Source organism: Meles meles, chromosome 11 (assembly GCF_922984935.1).
Source record: "Meles meles chromosome 11, mMelMel3.1 paternal haplotype, whole genome shotgun sequence".
Classification (NCBI taxonomy): Eukaryota; Metazoa; Chordata; class Mammalia; order Carnivora; family Mustelidae; genus Meles; species Meles meles.
Window position 1 is genome coordinate 6,216,967 of NC_060076.1, and position 9,553 is coordinate 6,226,519.

The following is a 9,553-nucleotide window of genomic DNA, read 5'->3' on the forward strand; positions in this document are numbered from 1 at the left end:
CACCAGCAAGGAGTGAAAATCCCAGTCTAGCCAATAGGCTGCCTCGGGCAATGTACCCATTTTACAGATAAGCCCGCAGGGGCTCTGCTTTGAAGACTCGCCCAAGGCCCTGCTGCTAAGGAGTGGAGTCCATAAGAAAAAGGAAATCTTAGCCTATGGGAGCTCGAAGGGGTCTTGGAGCTCTTGTAATCCAAAACTCATTTTCCAGACAGGGAAACAGTGGCCCAAAGAGGACCCAGGTCTGCCCACCCATTGAAGCATCATCTTGGGCTACACACCCTTCGCAAGGAAGCAATGACCCTGAACCTGTGAGTTTCTTGGAGCATTTGAGAGGAAATGGAAGGTGGACTGGGGAGAACAATGAAATAAAAGGGACCAGGCTCTCCTCCAGGGGCCCAAGAGAGAACTCCCTTGACTCTCTGGCGCTGGAATTCTCCAGGGGAGGGAGGAGGGAGTGTGTGGGGGAGGGAAAGAATGCAGCCTGAATGAGCCAAGGTCACAGCCTTTCTTCTGGGTCTTCCCAAGTCCCAGAGCTGGCTTGCCCTCCCTGGCCCAATGGAGAGTGTAGTGGGGGCAGGGCAGAGGAATGGAGGGGCTCTGGGGCCCTTGGGAGTGAGGGCTTCCGTTGGTGTCCCTGCTCCGAGTCCCTTGAAAACCTGGAGAGAAGAATCTTCGCGCACCATTTCTTCCTCCCCTCCAGCAACCTAGAGGTGCTTGGCAGAGGCCCGCCCCCCACCCCCCTTGCCGGCCACACAAAGCCGCTCACTTTTGCACCTAAAAAATCTGGGTGCTGCTCACCTCTCTAGGTCCTCGGATCCAGAAGCTGGGAGGCCAGCAGTGTGTAATGCTAACGGTGAGTGATCGGGAACCTCACGTTCTGATTAAGTGAGTCTAACATCCTGGCCTCCTTCGCTTTACTGAGATATATACAGCTCCTGGCTGGTGCAGGCAGCCCCGTGCAGGGACTGGGGTGTGACTGGGAGCAAGGGGGACCCGTGCCGGCCCTCATGGAGCTCCCGGTGCAAGTTTCACGTCTCAGCCAGAAGAGTCAAATGCTAGAGTCTCTGAGCGCCTTATTCACACCAGAGTGTGATTTTTCTGGAAGGAGGAAGGAGGAAAGAATGGGTGTGGAGAGAGGCGGGGTCACACCAGGACACTAATTTTCATGTACACTTTCAGCGAATTTAATCTTCTTGGATCTAGCACCCCTATGAATACAAATGTCTTAAAATACCACTAACAGAATAATAACACTTGTCCCTTTCAGTGGGCCGTTCACCCAAGCATCTCCAATGCTCTGTGAACATTAATTAATTAAGCCCAGATTAAATAGTTATCATTGACTGAAAATATATTTACTGCACACAAGCAGCCAGCTACCGGGTTACTAATGTGACTTAACCCCTGTTGTCACTGCGTTTGAAATATATAACCCCAGGGCATTAGAAGCTTGGGTGTGTTCACACCCTGGCAGCGTGCAGGGAGGAGCTAGGGAAATTGCTGGGTCCATCAATTCTAAGCAGTCTGAATGGGGCCTCAGATCTTGTCCATTCTCTGCCTTACTGCTTCCTTCCAGGCTAGGAGCTGACTCAGGCTGATCACGCCTGCCAGACTCTTCCAGAAGAAAGGTTCTAGGTCCCAGTAGCCTGGTTACCACTCCCACCATGTCAGTTTTACCTGTTCCTTTACCTTTTATTTTATTTTATTTTTTGAGAGAGAGAGAGAGAGGGCGCAAGTGCGCGTGCGTGCTTGGGGAGGGGAAGAAGGAGAGGGAGAGAATCCCAAGCAGGCTCCCTGTGCAGAGCAGAGCCGGATGCAGGGTTGTGTCCCCAGCCCCTGAGCTCATGACCTCATGGGCAGGATGCTTAACTGACTGAGCCACCCAGGTGCCCTGAGGCTTCTATTTCTTGAAATTTACTGTGACACGGGGACACCTCCATTTGGGTTACACCAATGACAGAAACCCAGCTCAATTTGCTTAGGAAAAAAGGAGAACTTATCAGCTCGTGTGAGAAACCAGACAGCACCAAGGGTAGGAGTGGAGCGGACCTCAGTGAGGACTGGGACGAGGGAGTCACTTTCTTCCAGATCTCTGGCTACTCTGCCCTCCGGCTTTTGCCTGTGAAGAATAGCTCATTGCGGGGTGCCTGGGTGGCTTGGTGGGTTAAAGCCTCTGCCTTAGGCTCAGGTCATGATCCCGGAGTCCTGGGATCGAGCCCCACATTGGGCTCTCTGCTCCATGGGGAGCTTGCTTCCTCTTCTCTCTCTCTGCCTGCCTCTCTGCCTACTTGTGATCTCTGTTTGTCAAATAAATAAAAATCTTAAAAAAAAAAAAAAAGAATAGCTCATTGCACAGGGGGGCTGGGGGGAGGTGGAGAGGGGTGACTTTTAAAACACTGATTTATTTTCTTTCATGCCATTGATTTATTTAGTTTTTTTTTTTTTGAGTAAACTTGGATCATCTTTGTTTTTCTAGAAATTCTCTATTTCATATATTTTCATATATAGCAACATAAAGTTGCTCATGGTATTCTCTTATGAGTCTTAAAACTTCAACCGTATCTGTAGTTCTACCTTCCTTTCATTCTTAATATTAGGTATTTGTGCCTTTCTTATTTTCCTTGATTAATCCTGCTAGATGGTTGTCCATTTTATTGTCTTTTCAAAGAACCAGCTTCTGGCTTTGTTGATCATTTTTGTGATTGTTGATGTCCTTTTCATTTATGCTCTTATCTTGACTGTTTATTTCCTTCCAGTTCTTTTTTTTTTTTTAACGCTTCTCTAGTTAGTTGAAAGCTTTGCTCATGTATGTTTAAGTCGTTCCTGTTTTAGAATAAATGCACTTAAGACTATATATTTCTCTACAAATGTCAGTTTAGGTCCAATCTCCAAATTTAATTTTGCATTTATCTTTTTATCCACAGTACCACGTATTTCATAATTCCCATTGTGATTTCTGTTGATGTCTTTGAGGGGGCTCAGTAAATAACTTCTCTTTTTCTCTCCCAGATTCTGAACTGAGAGATACGGGGGAGGGGCAGGGGAGAAACATCTCTCTCTCTTTTATTTTAAAATGTTAAAGATGGGGCTCCTGGCTGGCTTGATCAGTAGGGCAGATCACCTTGATCTCAGGATTTTTTTTTTTTTTTAAGATTTTATTTATTTGACAGAGAACACAAGTAGCCAGAGAGGCAGGCAGAGAGAGAGATAGAGATAGAGAGAGAGAGAGAGAGAGAGAGAGGAAGGGAAGCAGGCTCCCCGCTGAGTAGAGAGCCAGATGCGGGCTCGACCCCAGGACCCTGAGATCATGACCTGAGCCACCCAGGTACCCCTTGATCTCAGGATCTTGAGTTCAAGCCCCACCTTGGGCATGGAGCCTACTAAAAAAAGCAAAACAAAAACCTGTTAAAGATAAGGTTGGAGGTTGGACAATGAGGGTATGTGTGACAGCTGAATGGGTGTCCCAACACTGAAAAGGGTATTTGGCAGCCTTCACACCTAGTCACTGTGATGCTGTGCCCCCCACCCCCCAGGAACAGAGAATAACCGCTGCCTGCAGGCAGGTCCTTCAGAGAACGGAAGTTGGCCCCTGGAGCAGCCCACTTTATCTTCCCCACACTGACCAATCAGCTGTCACTTCCTCCTCTGGGCAGGGAGTCTCAGAGTGTTACACTCATTCAGCTCCCTCCACACAGAAGGGAAGGTCAGGACAGGAAAGAAACGTTCCTGCAACCGTTTCACGATGAACCCCTGAGATCCCTGGGAGTGTGCTTTTCAGTTTTCAAAAGATACAGATGTTGTTGTTTTAAATCTGCCTATCCTGTTGTTGCTGACTTGTAATTTTGCAGCACTGGGGATAGAGAATGGGGTCTGCTTTACATCCGCCCCAAAATTCCTTTCCGCTTTCGTGATGACCCAAAACAAGTCCGTTTTTAGAAATGTGCACATTGTGCCTGACAGTCACGTGGTGTGGGAGTCTGCTGGGGGGAGGGGTCCAAACTCTCACACACTGGAGGCTCCAGAGACAGAGATTCATTGTCTCTCAGTTCTGGAGGCTGGAAGTCCAAGATCAAGGTGTCTGCAGGTGTGGTTTCTTCAGAGGCCAGTGTCCTGCACTTCTCGCTGTGTCTTCACACCCTCTCTCCCGCACCCCTGGTGTCTCTCTCTGTGTCCAGATTTCTTCTGCTTATAAGGACACCAACCGGACTGGAGCCCCCCCCCCCCCAAAGGCTTCATCTTAACTCACTTTTTAAAAAAAGATTTTATTTATTTGACAAAGAAACATAGTGAGAGAGGGAACACAACCAAGGGGAGCAGAAGAGGGCGAAGCAGGCTTCCCGCTGAGCAGGGAGCCTGATGCGGGGCTCCATCCTAGGGTCCTGGGATCATGACCTGAGCTGAAGGAAGATGCTTATGGACTGAGTCACCCAGGTGCCCCAGCTCAGTCACTTCTGTAAAGGCTCTGACTCCAAGTCTAGTTACATTCTCAGGTACTGGGGGTTAAGAATTCAACATAAAAGAGTTTTAGGGGGACACGATTCAGCCCCAAGCATGTGCATTCTTGGTTGGGAGAGACACACAGACTCATGCAGGCTCCTGTATGGACGCACCCATCGGACTTGTTAATTCTGTCATTCACATCGTACATAGATCGTGTAAATTTTCTCTGCTTGCTCTGTTAGTTTCTGGAGAGTGCTCAAATGCTCGGTTTTTTTGTGGATTTCTCCACTTTTCAAAGCAAATCTTCCAGTTTTTGCTTTACTTATTTTCAGGCTGTGTAGTCTAGAAAACGTAATTCGTGTTGCATCTTTTTTGTTGGGTTGTTGCTTCAGTCATTCTATGGGGTCCCTCCTTATCTCTTATCGTTTGTTGGCCTTAGGTGTATTCTGTCTGATATTAATATTTACCATATCAGCTTTTCTTTTCACGCACATATGCCTGGTGCATTTTTTTCTCTTTGTTTTATTTTCCACCTTTCTCTTTTCTTTTGCTTTAGAGGGTGTCTCCTAACCAGCATAATATTGTATTCTGTTTTGTTTGTTTTGATCCAGTATGACAGTCTCTGTCTTTTAAGAGACAAATGAAATCAATTTACATTTATAATGATTGTTGATATATTTAGACTTACTTCTGCCATTTTATTCCGTTGTCCTATCCACCCCATCTTCTAAAATTATGTCTCATGTTCTGTCATCTGTTAAATCTCTACTCTCCTTTTTTCTTTGATAGTTTGGAAAGTACCGATATGTTTCTGTTGTTTCACTCATTGTTCTTAAAATTTTTCTTTGTTTTTTAGGATTTTATTTTATTTTTTAAATTTTAAAATAATTTGTACCTTCTTTTCTTAAAGATTTTATTTATTTATGAGAGAGAAGAGAAACAGGCTACCCACTGAGCAGGGAGCCCAACGTGGGGCTCCATTTCACGACCCCAAAAACATGACCTGAGCCAAAGGCAGATGCTTAACCCACTGAGCTACCCAGATGCCCCTGTATATTTATTTTAAAAATATTTTATTTTTAGTAATCTCTACCCCAAATGTGGGGCTCGAACTCACAATCCTGAGATCAAGAGTCACATGCTTTACTGACTGAGCCAACCAGATACCCCGAGTTGCCATTAAATTTTTATATTGATACCTAGTAATTTCTTTTCTTAACAATGTCTAAAGCAGCGCTGTCCAATAGAAAAACATTGTGAGTCACACATATTATTTTAAATTTTCCAGTAGCCATATTAAAAAGCAAAAAGAGGGGCACCTGGGTGCCTCAGTCGGTTAAGCCTCTAACTCTTGGCTTTGGCTCAGGTCATGATTTCAGGGTTCGTGGGATTGAGCCCCACCTGGGGCTCTTGTGCTAGGCATGGAACTTGCTTGAAGTTCTCTCTCTCCCTCTCCTGCTTCTTGCACGCACAGGGGTGCCCTCCTGGGCTCTCTCTCTCAAAAAAAAAAAAAAAAAGGCATAAAGAAAGGTGGAAATAATTTTAGTAATATGTTTAATTCAACATTATACATCAAAAATAGTATTTCAAAATGTGATCGGTATAGCATTATTAATGAAACATGTATTTTCGGTGCTAAATCTTGAAACGTAGTATGTATGTTACATGTAACAGTCCGTTTCAACTGGGACCGTGTGCATTTCAGGTGGTCAGTAGCCACGTGTGGCTGGTGGCTGCCGGGTTGGACACTGTGCATCTAAGATACTCAGCCCCTCTGTTCTCCTCCTGGAGAAGACGACCCTGGAGCCTCCCTTCTGTGTGTGCCGAATGCCTCCTCCCCTCTGCCTTGTAATTTTGTTCTTTTAAAATATCAGTTTTATTGATATATAATTTACATGTAATACTCATGCAATTTTGACGCATTTTGAGACACGGCTATACCCGGGAAAGTGCCACAGGAGGGACGATCCGGAGCCACTGATTTTTGCTCTCACTCTGGATTAGGTTTGCCTAGGCACGGACTCACGCGGTACGTGCCATTTGTATCTGGCTTCTTTCCCTCACCCTGACCTTCTCGAGACTCAGCCCGGGTTATGGCACATGGCAGCGGCTTGTTACTTTGCTGCTTGTGTTGCAGAGCGGTGTCCCACGGTGTGGACGTGCCTCTGTTTGTCTCGCATTCGCTCGTTGGAGGCCATTGGGGTTCTTTCCATCTAGGTCGGGGCTGTCCGTGAATCAGGCTGCTGTGAACATTTGCGTCTGAGTCTTTGGGCGGACACAGGTTTTCATTTCTCTTGGATAAATAAACACCCGAAAGTGGACTGGCTGGGTTGTAGGGTAGTTCTGTTTAACTTGGTGAGAAACTGCCAAATCCTTTCCCCAAGGGTTACATCCCTTTCTGTATTGTTGGAGAGTTTTAACTCTTCGTATCCTCTCTGATGCTTGGTATGGTCAGTCTTTTTATTTTTTGTTTATTTATGTATTTATTTTTATTTTTATTTTTTTAAGATTTTATCTGGGGCGCCTGGGTGGCTCAGTGAGTTAAGCCTCTGCCTTCGGCTCAGGTCACGATCTCAGGGTCCTGGGATGGAGCCCCACATCGGGCTCTCTGATCAGCAGGGAGCCTGCTTCCCCCCCTCTCTCTGCCTGCCTCTCTGCCTACTTGTAATTTCTCTCGGTCAAATAAATAAATAAAATCTTTCGAAAAACAAACAAACAAAACAAAACAAAATTTTATCTATTTATTAGAGAGAGAGAGTGATCACAAGTTTCAGGGAGGCAGAGGGAAAGGGAGAAGCAGACTCCCCGCAGAGCAGGGAGCCTGATGAGGGACTCGATGCCAGGACCCTGAGATCATGACCTGAGCCAAAGACAGACCCTTCACTGATGGAGCCCCCCCCCCCCATGCCCCTGGTCAGCCTTCTTTAAATTTAGCCTCTCCAACAGGTGTGAAGTACCAGTTCATTGTAGTTTTAAATTTGCCTTTCCCTGATGGCTAGTGAAGTTGAGAATTTTTTCATGTGGATGAAAAAATATACATATTCTCGCATTGGATAAAAGAATACACATGGAGAAATCCGTATGTCTTCTTCTGTGAAATATCCGTTCACATCTATTTTTTATTTTATTTTATTTATTTATTGAGAGAGAGACACACAGAGAGAGAGGGAACACAAGCAAGGGGAGAGTGGGAGAGGGAGAAGCAGGCTTCCCTGCTGAGCAGAGAGCCGATGCGGGGCTCGATCCCAGGACCCTGGGATCATGACCTGAGCTGAAGGCAGATGCTTAACGACTGAGCCACCCGGGCGCTCCTCTGTCCACATCTTTTGATTGAGTTATTTGCCTTTTTTCTTACTGAGCACAGAGCGGATCCTTAAGTATTTCAGATCCCAGCCTGGTCAGGTGCTTATGTTGTGAATATTTTCCCCCAGTCTGGGGCTTGTCTCTTTGTTTTCTCAGGGGTGTCTTTGAAGAGTGAAAGTTAAAAATTTTTCTTCCTTCCTGCATGTGCTTTCATGTTTTTAAGATGTCTGCAGTCCCCAAGATGGCGAAGACATTTCTCTTATATTTTTGTCTAACCGTTTCCTTGTTTTGCCTTTTAAATTTAGACCTATGACCCATTTCGACTTAGATTTTGCATAGGGTGTGAGGTAGGAATGGAAACTCCTTATTTTTCCAGGTGGACATCCCGTGATTCATACCAGCTGCTGGAAGGTGTCTTCCCTGTTGTCTTACGCTGACGCCTTCACTGATATCGATCAACAGTGTGTGTGTGGGTCTGTTTCTGGAATCCCTGTTCTGCTCCAATGACCTATTTGCCTGACCTGAGGCCAACATCCCATTGACCTGATTACTGTAGCATTTTCGTAAGTCTTGAAATAAATTCTTTGTTATTTTTATTGGGAATTTCTTTCTTTTTCTTTTTAAAAGATTGTATTTATTTGAGAGAGAGTAAGAGAGAGAGCATGAGCTGTGGGGAGGGGCAGAGGGAGAGGGAAAAGCAGACTCCCCCCCCAACCAAGCAGGGAGCCCGACATGGGGCTCAGTCCCAGGACCCCAAGATCATGACCCGAGCCAAAGGCAGACACTTAACCCACTGAGCTACCTGGGTGCCTCTATTATCTGAAATTTCAATGCCACCTTTTTGGGTTATTATTAATATTATTATTATTATTTATTCAAGAGAGAGAAAGAATGGGCACAAGCAGGAGGGGAAGAGGGAAAGGGAGAGAGAATCTCAAGCAGGCTCCACGCTGAGTGCCGAGCCTGATGCAGGGGTTGGTCCCACCAACCTGAGATCACAATGTATCTGCTAAATCAGACTTGACAGAGCTCAGCTTACCAGCCTAGTCCTTAGCGCTGCCACTTGCTCCGTCCTCCATCTTCGTGAAAGTGTCACTCTTTACTTGCTCTGTCCCAGGTGGAATCTCTTGAGTTTTGATGGACGTTTCATTCTCTTGCAGACACTTGACAGTGAGTGAGTATGTGTGTCGGTTTCAAATTGTGCACATCATCCCTTCAAAGCAACTTATTGGAACGCCCAGGTGGCTCAGTCGGGTAAGCGTCTGCCTTTAGCTCAGGTCATGATCCTAGCGTCCGGGGATTGAGTCCCACATCAGGCTCCCTGCTCAGAGGAGAACCTGCTTCTCCCTTTGTCTGCCACTCCCCCTGTTTGTGTGCACACTCTCTCTGACAATTAAATAAATAAAATCTTAAAAAAAAAAAAGAAAACAACTTATTGCCGGCTTTTTTTCTGGGGGGCCTGGAAATATTTATTTCCTTCTTGATTTAATTATATATTTTAATGTAAAAAAAGTTTAGTTAGGATTAGATGGCTTTTCTAGGCAATGGTTGTGGTGGAAGTTGCCGGTTGTCCCCCCATATCCGTTCTCTCTGTTTGTAATGTGATAGAATTCATCTCAGGACGAAGGAATGCATTTCTCAGCCTCTCTTGGAAGTAGCTGTGGGCTATGGGATACAAGGAGGAATGGCAGGTGTGCAATTTATAGATTATGCTCTTAAAGGGAAACTGCTTTGACCAGGAAGTAGACGCAATGGTCAGCTATCTTGAATTCTGGGTACAGGAGCACCACAGGGATTATGAAGCAGCAAA

At 45.7% G+C, this 9,553-nt stretch overlaps 1 long non-coding RNA gene across 1 annotated transcript; it reads left to right on the forward strand.

The window, feature by feature from the left end:
• Nucleotides 1-219: 219 nt before the first annotated feature.
• LOC123952508 lies at nucleotides 220-8,982 on the forward strand. The gene is made up of 3 exons (XR_006820676.1): nucleotides 220-308; nucleotides 8,120-8,306; nucleotides 8,904-8,982. It is a non-coding gene; the product is annotated as an uncharacterized LOC123952508 (long non-coding RNA).
• Nucleotides 8,983-9,553: the final 571 nt, after the last annotated feature.